This window comes from Arachis duranensis, chromosome 6 (genome assembly GCF_000817695.3).
Source record: "Arachis duranensis cultivar V14167 chromosome 6, aradu.V14167.gnm2.J7QH, whole genome shotgun sequence".
Taxonomy (NCBI): Eukaryota; Viridiplantae; Streptophyta; class Magnoliopsida; order Fabales; family Fabaceae; genus Arachis; species Arachis duranensis.
The window spans coordinates 97,461,587-97,470,821 of NC_029777.3; the positions used below are offsets into that span (position 1 = coordinate 97,461,587).

Here is a 9,235-nt window from a genome sequence, read left to right on the forward strand (position 1 = left end):
TTATAAACCTTAATTGAGGTATTGAAAAAGTTAAAATTGATATGTCATGGTTGTGATTATGATGAATTATGAAATGGTGTTGGAATTGGTTGATTGAGTTTTGAATGGCTAGGCTATGATTGAGAATTGATGATTGAGTAAAAAGGGTGCTTCGGAATTTGGCTATGTTGGTTTTGAAAGAGGTAAAATAATGGAGATTTTGTAAAAATGAATATTATGTGAAATTTAGGTAAAATTGGATTTTTGACCAACTTTGATGGGACATAACTTGGAGTTCGAAGCTCGAAATTGAGTAGACTTTTTCTTGAATTAAAATTGGAGATGAAAACTTTAAAATGTCGAAGAATAGAGAAAAATGAATTTTGTAGCAAAAGTTATGCACAAGAATTTTGTAGCATACCAGAATTTTTTCTGGTGTGCGTGTGCACAAGAAGAAAAAATGAACTTGTGCACACGCACAGGGTAGCGCGTATGCACCACTCTAGGAAAGCTTGCTGATCTGTGCATGTGTACATGACATGTTTTCTGCAAAATGTTATTTTTTACTGTTTAACCTTTTCAACACGCTTGTAACCCCCTGCAATCCCCATATGATGTCTGATAACTAATTTTTAATCTCTAAAAAGAGTGTGGGTAAATTCAGTTAATTAAATAGATTTATTTTGGATAAAATCTTGGTTAATCCGAGAAAAATATTGTAGGGACGGAAGTTTTTCCCTTACACGGTGAGGACAGTGGCATGGTCCGACTAACGAGATAATAGAATTGATGCATTAAAAGCAAAATTGGGGTTAATGCACTACAAAAAATCTAGTAAAAATGACGGTTTTTTTAGTATTTACGGCAGTTTGAACAGCTATTATTACCAAGAATGGCAGTTTTATAAAGCGACGTAATTCTGGGCACCATTCTGGTTAATACAGTGGTTTTTTAAAAACTGCCACAATTTTCTGGGATAAAAAGCAGTTTTTGAATATGTTAAAATGACAGGTTTTGGATAGATTAAAATGGCGGTTTGAACCGCCATTATTACCCTGGCAGAATGGCATTTTGGTTGGTTAAAACGGCGTTTTTGAACCGTCGTTTTTACCTTGACAGAGTGACTTTTAGTTGGTTAAAATGGTATTTTTGAAATGCCACTTTTACCCTGACAATGCTATTTTTATTGGTTAAAATGACATTTGAAACTGCCATTTTCACCAGGTTATAAAATGACATTTCATGTTGTTTAAAATGACAGTTACAAACTGCTTTTTTACTGGATAAAAATGACATTTTTTATCGTTTAAAAAGATAATTTTTACCATGTTAAACAAATAATTTTTTTGTTTAAAATTTCACAATGACAAAAATCATAACTCATCAACAAAATATTACGTAACTCATAAATAAAATATTAAACATAATATATAATTTTTTAGTATTGGAAATAAAAAATAATAACTCCTATACAAATAAAGTATTGAAAGTCTTAATATGTAACTCTTAATACATCAGGTCTCTATCATAAAAAAAATCACACTACTCTATTATTCGCTTTAAAAGATCTACTTTCTAACTCTTTTGGCGATGGAATCTCATTCTCTTGATCAAATTCCTACAACAAAAATATAATTTAAAAACAAAATAATAAAGAATAAATAAATAAACCATTAACTTGGACAACACAAAATAAATTTAAACAAAAAATAAGAATTAAGAATAACCAAATAATAATCTTGTTTATATATGCATGTATATAACATAGTGGCCAGTGAAAGAAATCAAAGGATTTGATCTGCAGGAGCAATATGATTACACATATGTCCATATATAAAATCTAACAGTTGACAATATAAAAAGGGAAAATGGGAAAAGAAAAATACCATGTGAGTGTATCTCATCACGTTCATTATGTCTCAATTGAATGTTGCGTTAGAACAACAAAATATATGACATGTCAATCTCATATTATGCCTCCATTGTCATAATATGTGCTTCAAAAGATTAACTTATCATACAGGAGTGAATATAAAATAGAATTCCCACCCCTAATATAGATAAGCCTATCAAAATTTAAATTTTTATAAAAAAATCTATTAATTAGACACCTACCTAAAATAGATAAAATATTTCAATAATTTTGACCTGGACTGTAAGGAAAAAATAAGGGAGTAGTGGAATTATATTTATTGTTACAATTTGCATGTACCCAATAAAACCAAGAAAAGCAATTTTAGTTGCAAGTGGCAAAGTGAGAGGAGGAAGCACTCTGGATCTACAAAACAGAGAAAGTAACACAGTATAATATATTTTTGTTTGCAAATGAAATGATTGTAAAAGTCAATAATAACCTTGAGGAGATGAAGGGAGCAGGAAGAAGCAGAATAGCAGCAACAACATAAGCATAAACAACAAAGACATGGTAGCTCATGCCTTCTTCATTTACTATTGGCAGGATCTTCATTGACCGTGAAGCATGCTACTGTTATTTCACCAAACGTATTAACTGTTTTAAAATCCTCATAATTTTGGCAAATTATTCAGAATAGAATGAATAACCAGCTTATTCAATTCAAATAACAAAGTCCCATTTAGATTATGTCATTATTATGTAGTGAGATAAGAGGAAATGAACAGAAAATAAGTAACTAAATAAGTACCACTAGCCATATTTCAATTGATCTCAAGTAACTAAATAAGTACCACATTGCACCCTAATCATGAACAGAAAATAGCAAAAAGAAATAGTCATGCAAAAATACATACTTCAAGACTAATAATACTTGAAAAAAAATATTACCCTTCCTTTGGAAGAATTGGGTGAAATAAGAGGAATGAGTACAGCAAAGCCACAACTGCCAAATCCTGAATAGAAGAAATATATCATAAAGAAATACATTTTCTCATACTATAGCAAATAAATAGATAATTTCCCGCAGTCTCTAGATATATAGCCAAGCTACAAACTATAAAGTAACCTAAAAAAGTAAAGCAGAGAATGTAGCTCGTCCATGCCATGATGTGCTCACACCTCTCTCCTGCAACACCTGTTATTTACCTGTATAGCAGTGAGGTTATTTACCTGCAGAACAACAAAATTCGATGATAATGTGAGGCCATTCCCAATGATGATAGCTGCAAGACTGTTAAATATAGCATAGTGCTAGAAAAAACATAGCTAAATTAAGAACCTCATTGGCACCTCCCACTCCACCAGTTGAGAAAAGATATTAAGATATGGGAATTTAAAAGATTCAATTTAAGATATGGCATGTTCTGTTTGTCACCCAAACACCCCAAACTACAAGAACAATGGTATAAGCTACAGGAATGAAACAAAGCAAAGCCTCAATATAAGAATTAATGAAAGTGAGAGAAACTAACACTAAATTTTCTGGCATATCCTTCGAAGCAAAAAGTGGAGGCACAATAAGCATAATGTCCTCATGATTCACATTCATAAGACCATCCTCACCTATGACAGAATAGAAACACACACTAATAACTTGGTAAAAGCCATCAAAACACCACATTTAAATAACAGAATATTGAAACTAAGATATTCACCGAGGTGTGCTTCGTCAAGTTCTGGCCAATTTCTCTTTTTCCTCTGGGCAAATTCCGCATGAATAGGAACAACATATTGGTAGTCAAACATTCCTGTGTAATATTAAAATAGGAAACAAAAGCAACTAGTTAACTTGCTTCTGAGGTTCTATAAAGCCAATTAATATACATGGTGGCCAAATGAAATCACCAAAATCAAGTCCATCTAAAAACTTCTAACCATTAAAATGATAAGCCTCAGAAACATGAGCAACAACATCAGCACAAAGGTTTGCTTCTTTATCTGCAGATATACATTCCTCAACTTTATCATTCTCAGTTAATCCCTCACTTTCTGGTTCATCAGCTTGCCTCTCATTTTCCGTTATATTTCCAAGCACACTTCCATCAGCTTGCCTCTCAGAAACATGAGTTATATGGCTCACCTAGCATCAATCACTTCTAGCAATTTGCTTTGATACTTGTTGTCAAGTACTTGTAAATGTAGAATTAATTTCAGTTTAAATCCTACTTTCCTTGAGAAAACTAAAGAAGATTAATTAGCATACAATCTTTGTTCTCATATGGATCTTAGAAGTGGTCTTTGGGTCAAGGAAGGATTTGATAGTGCTCCACAACATTCTGAATCCAGAACCAGCATTGATGATGTACATTTGGCTCAAGGCCTGCAATGAAGGACCCAATTTAATGATATTCAAACTAAACTCTCTACTTCGAAATAATTAAACATTTAATCGAGACATAAACTCTTTTATAATCCATATTTACTATAACAAAAGCAGGGGAAGGACTTACTTCAGGATAGTTATAACAATTATTTTTTCAATTTTGTATGCTGATGAGCGGATAATTTATACGCTTTTTGGCATTATTTTTACGTAGTTTTTAGTAGGATTTAGCTACTTTTAGGGATGTTTTTATTAGTTTTTATGCAAAATTCACATTTCTAGACTTTACTATGAGTTTGTGTGTTTTTCTGTGATTTCAGGTATTTTCTGGCTGAAATTGAGGGACCTGAGCAAAAATCTTATTCAAGCTGAAAAAGGACTGCTGATGCTGTTGGATTCTGACCTCCCTACACTCGAAATGGATTTTCTGGAGCTACAGAACTTCAAATGGTTCGCTCTCGACTGGGTTGAAAAGTAGACATCCAGGGCATTCCAGAAATATATAATAGTTTATACTTTATTTGAGCTTAGACGACGCAAACTGGCGTTCAACGCCAGTTCTATGCTGCATTCTGGAGTAAAACGCCAGAAACACGTCACAAACCAGAGTTAAACGCCAAAAACACGTTACAACTTGGCATTGAACCCCAGGAGAAACCTCTGCACGTGTAAAGCTCAAGCTCAGCCCAAGCACACACCAAAGTGGGCCTCGAAAGTGGATTTCTGCACTTAGACTTATTCCTGTAAACCCTAGTGGCTAGTCTAGTATAAATAGGAATTTTTACTATTGTATTTACATCTGGGAATTAGTCTTTTGATTAATCTCTTGATCACGTTTGGGGGCTGGCCATTCGGACATGCCTGAACCTTGTTCTTATGTATTTTCAATGGTGGAGTTTCTACACACCATAGATTAAGGTGTGGAGCTCTGCTGTTCCTCGAGTATTAATGCAATTACTATTATTCTTCTATTCAATTTAGCTTATTCTTATTCTAAGATATTTGATGCACTTCAACATGATGAATGTGATGATCCGTGACACTCATAATCATTCTCACCTATGAACGCGTGCCTGACAACCACTTCCGTTCTACCTTAGATCGAGCGCGTATCTCTTAGCCTCCATTCCGAAAGATCGGAGTCTTCGTGGTATAAGCTAGAACTATTGGCGGCCATTCTTGAGAATCCAAAAAGTCTAAACCTTGTCTGTGGTATTCCGAGTAGGATTCAGGGGTTGAATGACTGTGACGAGCTTCAAACTCGCGAGTGTTGGGCGTAGTGACAGACGCAAAAGGATCAATGGATCCTATTCTGACATGATCGAGAACCGACAGATGATTAGCCGTGCTGTGACAGATCATTTGGACTATTTTCACTGAGAGGATGGGAGGTAGCCATTGACAACAGTGAAACCCAACATACAGCTTGCTATGGAAAGGAGTAAGAATGATTGGATTAAAGCAGTAGGAAAGCACAGATTCAAGAGGGATAAAGCATCTCCATACACTTATCTAAAATTCCCACCAATGATTTACATAAGTATCTCTATCTTTATTTTATGCTTTGTTTATCTTTATATTTTTTAAAACCATTATAACCATTTGAATCCGCCTGACTGAGATTTACAAGATGACCATAGCTTGCTTCATACCAACAATCTCCGTGGGATCGACCCCTTACTCACGTAAGGTATTACTTGGACGACCCAGTGCCCTTGCTGGTTAGTTGTGTGAACTTGTGACAAAGTGTGATTCACGTTTGAGAGCTCCAAGTCTTTGGCGCCATTGTTGATGATCACAATTCCGTGCACCAAGTTTTTGGTGCCGTTGCCGGGGATTGTTCGAGTTTGGACAACTGACGGTTCATTTTGTTGCTCAGATTAGGTAATTTTTATTTTCAAAAAGTTTTCAAAAATATTTTCAAAATTTTTCTTCTTTTTTGTTTTGCTAAAAATAGTTTTCAAAAAAAATCCAAAAAAATATAAAATCATAAAATCAAAAATATTTTTGTGTTTCTTTTTGAGTCTAGTGTCAATTTTTAAGTTTGGTGTCAATTGCATGTTTTTAAAATTTATGCATTTTTTTTCGAAAAACTCATGCATTGCATTCTTCATGATCTTCAAGTTGTTCTTGGTAAGTCTTCTTGTTTGATCTTCATATTTTCTTGTTTTGTGTTTTTTCTTGTTTTTCATATGCATTTTTAATTTGTTAGTGTCTAAGCATTAAAAATTTCTAAGTTTGGTGTCTTGCATGTTTTTCTTTTCTTGAAAATTTTTCAAAAATAAGTCTTGATGTTCATCTTGATCTTCAAAATGTTCTTGGTGTTCATCTTGATATTCATAGTGTTCTTGCATGCATCATGTGTTTTGATTCATAATTTTCATGTTGTGAGTCATATTTGTGTTTTTCTCTCTCATCATTAAAAATTCAAAAAAATAAAAAAATATCTTCTCCTTATTTCTCTCATAAATTTCGAAATCTTTAGGTTGACTTAGTCAAAAATTTTTAAAATAAGTTGTTTCTTGTAAGTCAAGTCAAGATTTCAATTTTTAAAATTCTTATCTTTTCAAAACTTTTTCAAAAATCAAATCTTTTTCTTTTTTATTTATTTTCGAAAATTTTTAAAAAAATTTCAAAATCTTTTTCTTATTTTTCTTTTATTTTCAAAACCTTACTAACAATTAATGTGATTGATTCAAAAATTTGAAGTTTGTTACTTTCTTGTTAAGAAAGGTTCAATCTTTAAATTCTAGAATCATATCTTTTAGTTTCTTGTTAATCAAGTTATCAATTTTAATTTAAAAAAAAATCAAATCTTTTTAATCTCTTTTTCAAATCTTTTTTTAAAATAAATTTCAATCATATCTTTTCAAACATATCTTTTTCAAATCATATCTTTTTCAAAATCAATTTCAAAAATCTTTTCTAACTTCCTATCTTTTTTATTTTCAAATCTTTTTCAACTAACTAATTAACTTTTTGTTTGTTTCTTATCTTTTTCAAAACCACTTAACTACTTTTCTCTCCCTAATTTTCGAAAATCACCTCTCTTTTTCAAAATTTTTTTAATTAACTAATTGTTTCAAATTTTAATTTTAATTTTATTTCTTCTCTTAATTTTCGAAAATCACTAACCTTTTTTTCAAAAATAATTTTCGAAATTATCTCCCTCTCATCTCTTTCTATTTATTTAGTTAATTACTAACACTTCTCTTCATCTAAAAATTCGAACTCTCTCTTCTCCTCTATGTTCAAATTTTTCTCATCCTTCTTCTATTCTTTTCTTCTTCTACTCACATAAAGGAATCTCTATACTGTGACATAGAGGATTTCTCTTCCTTTTCTGTTCTCTTTTTTTTTCATATGAGTAAGAGCAAGGACAATGACATTCTTGTTGAAGCAGATCCTGAACCTGAAAAGACTCTGAAGAAGCTAAGAAAAGCTAAAGCACAACAATCTAGAGAAAACCTTACAGAGAATCTCGAAAAAGAAAGAGACATGGCCGAACCCAATAACAACGGTGGAGGCGCAAGGAGGATGCTTGGTGATTATACTACACCTACTTCCAATTTTTATGGAAGAAGCATCTCAATCCCTGCCATTGGAGCAAACAAATTTGAGCTGAACCCTCAACTAGTTACTCTAATGCAACAGAACTGCAAGTTCCATGAACTTCCATCTGAAGATCCCTATCAGTTTTTAACTGAATTCTTGCAGATTTGTGATACTGTTAAGACTAATGGAGTAGATCCTGAAGTCTACAGGCTCATGCTTTTCCCCTTTGCTGTAAGAGACAGAGCTAGAACATGGTTGGACTCACAACCTAAAGATAACCTGGACTTTTGGGATAAGCTGGTCACGACCTTCTTGGCCAAGCTCTTTCCTCCTCAAAAACTGAGCAAGCTTAGAGTGGATGTTTAGACCTTCAAGCAAAAAGATGGTGAATTCTTCTATGAAGCTTGGGAAAGATACAAGCAGTTGACCAAAAAGTGTCCTTCTAGCATGCTTTCAGAGTGGACCATTTTAGATATATTCTATGATGGTCTATCTGAGCTTTCTAAGATGTCACTGGACCATTCTGTAGGTGGATCTATTCACCTAAAGAAAATGCCTGCAGAAGCTCAAGAACTCATTGACATGGTTACAAATAACCAATTCATGTACACCTCTGAGAGGAATCCTGTGAGTAATGGGACGCCTCAGAGGAAGGGAGTTCTTAAAATTGATGCTCTGAATGCCATATTGGCTCAGAACAAAATGTTGACTCAGCAAGTCAACATGATTTCTCAGAGTCTGAATGGATGGCAAAATGCATCCAACAGTACTAAAGAAGCATCTTCTGAAGAAGAAGCTTATGATCCTGAGAACCCTGCAATGGCAGAGGTGAATTACATGGGTGAAGCCTATGGAAACACCTATAATTCCTCATGGAGAAATCATCCAAATTTCTCATGGAAGGATCAACAGAAGCCTCAACAAGGCTTTAATAATGGTGGAAGAAATAGGTTTAGCAATAGCAAGCCTTTTCCATCATCTTCTCAGCAACAGATAGAGAATTCTGAGCAGAGCCCCTCTAGCTTAGCAAACATAGTCTCTGATCTATCTAAGGCCACTTTAAGTTTTATGAGTGAAACAAGGTCCTCCATTAGAAATTTAGAGGCACAAGTGGGTCAGCTGAGTAAGAAAATCACTGAAACTCCTCCTAGTACTCTCCCAAGCAATACAGAAGAGAATCCTGAGAGTGCAAGGCCATTGATATAATCAATATGGCCGAATGCATAAAAGAGGAGAAAGACGTGAATCCCAGTAAGGAAGACCTCCTGGGACGTCCTCTGAACAAAAAGGAGTTCCAAACTGAGGAACCTAAGGAATCTGAGGCTCACCTAGAGACCATAGAGATTCCATTGAACCTCCTTTTTTCATTTATGAGCTCTGAGAACTATTCTTCCTCTGAAGAGGATGAAGATGTAACTAAAGAGCAAGTTGCTCAATATCTAGGAGCCATCATGAAGCTGAAT

The 9,235-nt window shown here is 33.7% G+C and overlaps 1 non-coding gene across 1 annotated transcript; it reads right to left on the reverse strand.

Moving 5' to 3' along the window:
- Positions 1-8,117: 8,117 nt before the first annotated feature.
- On the reverse strand, positions 8,118-8,221 carry LOC127740135 (small nucleolar RNA R71). Its single transcript, XR_008000816.1, has one exon. It is a non-coding gene; the product is annotated as a small nucleolar RNA R71 (small nucleolar RNA).
- Between the last annotated feature and the right edge of the window lie 1,014 nt (positions 8,222-9,235).